A 1,708-nucleotide genomic window follows, 5' to 3' on the forward strand; every position below is an offset into this window, starting at 1 on the left:
AAATACACTTAGAAAGGTTCATGAATTAGGAAGAGCTTCCAGGAACCAGTTCTTGCTGTTTCAAAACCCGCGCTTCTGTTGCAGGGCCTCTTCCGGTGGAACCAGCAGGGCCCAGAAGCAGGTGCCCACACACAGGGGGGCTCCAGAGCCCAGACACTGGCAGGACCCCGCGGGCAGAGGCAGGGCGCCACCGGAAGTGTCAGGTGGTGGGCTGGAGGCACTGAGCTCAGTGGTCCAGCAGTATAGGGTGGGGAAGCAGCAAGCGCGGAAGGAGGGGCGCTCAGGGGCCCCGCCTCTCCCGGCTGAGGCCAGAGGCTACAGCCAGGGCCCTGGGGGCGCCGGGTCCTGGGCCAGAGTCGGGCTCCTGCACAGGCGGCTCCTCCTTGTCCACACGCGGGCCCGGCCCTTGCTGTTCGAGGTGCAGCTGCAGCAGGGCCCTGCGGCACATGGCCTCCAGCTTCTCCAGCCGGGCCCTCAAGGCCCTGGGGCTGCCTGGTTCATCCTCTCGGCGACCGCCTCTCTCCCTCCGGTTCGTGCCAGCCTCCGGGGGACCCAGGGCCGCCTCTGCGGCCATCCAGTCGCCGCCCTCCCCCTGGAGCCGCAAAGCCTGACGGAAGAGGCTGCGGTTCTCGCGCTTCAGCCGCCGGTTCTGGAGCCGCAGCCGGGCGTTCTCCTCGCGCAGCCTCGCGTTCTGCCGGTCCTGCTCGTCCCGCGCGCGGATGGCCTCCAGGTGGCTCTCTGCCAGGTCCGCGAAACGCTCCTCCAGCTGCTGTCGGGCGCTACCCGCACGGCCTCGCAACTCCTGTCGCCTCTGCCGCGCTGCGGAACCCGGCCCAGGCGGCCTGGCCCATCTGTGTCCCCGCAGCCACAGCTCCCGCGCCGGGTGGCGCCACCACGCATGCACCACATCGGTCCGGTCCTAACCGCGCCGCCAGCGCCAAGGGCCCAGGGGCCGCGCGCCAAGGCGCGGACCAGTTCGGGACCTGGCGGGGCGGTCCGGCGACAGCTGGCTTGTGGCCAGAAGAGGCCGGGAATTTGCCCGGGTTGAGGCGTGTCCTGTTTCCCGCGGCGGAGCTACCCCCCTGGGCCTGCTATCTCTGGGCCCAGCTCACACACAATGCCCTGGGGGGAGCTCTTTCTGCTCATCCCTCTGACCGGGCGGGGAAAAGCGAGTATCCTCTGAGGTTTACTTGAGCATTGTCACAATGGTGCATGTGTTTTGTTTAGATTTTGGTCTCAGGCATCAATGCTAGCAGATCTTCCAATCTCTGGGTATCTGGAAGCAGAATGCAAACTACATAGAATGTATGTATGGCCTTATCAGAGCTCACTGAGTGCTTGTGTTTCACAAGCCTCAGGTAAACTCTTTCTTTCTCATGTTTTCATGCAGGTACCTACTGGTCTCATTTAACATCCCAAACTAATTAATATTATTTACAGCATGGCAGCAGAAGTACATATTATATAGTCTGAGCAGTAAGAAATTCATTATATATAAAATCACACAATATATACAGAAACATATATAGATAATGTAATTTAAACAACATTTTCACAAGATAATATTTAGCCTTTTATACATGATGTCTTTATATGTCCTATTTAATCAAGAAAATATTTTCAGTTATTATCTACTAATACATTGCAATCTATAGTTACAAAGATATTCTAATAGTTACACAAAGCTATAACTAGTGGCAAACATGGT

General features: G+C 57.8%; 1 pseudogene; it reads right to left on the reverse strand.

Annotated features, from left to right (window-relative positions):
- Positions 1–280: 280 nt before the first annotated feature.
- Positions 281–909, reverse strand: LOC144249334 (tumor suppressor candidate gene 1 protein-like; annotated as a pseudogene).
- Positions 910–1,708: the final 799 nt, after the last annotated feature.

The sequence above is a fragment of the Urocitellus parryii genome, chromosome 11, assembly GCF_045843805.1.
Source record: "Urocitellus parryii isolate mUroPar1 chromosome 11, mUroPar1.hap1, whole genome shotgun sequence".
In the NCBI taxonomy this organism is placed as follows: Eukaryota; Metazoa; Chordata; class Mammalia; order Rodentia; family Sciuridae; genus Urocitellus; species Urocitellus parryii.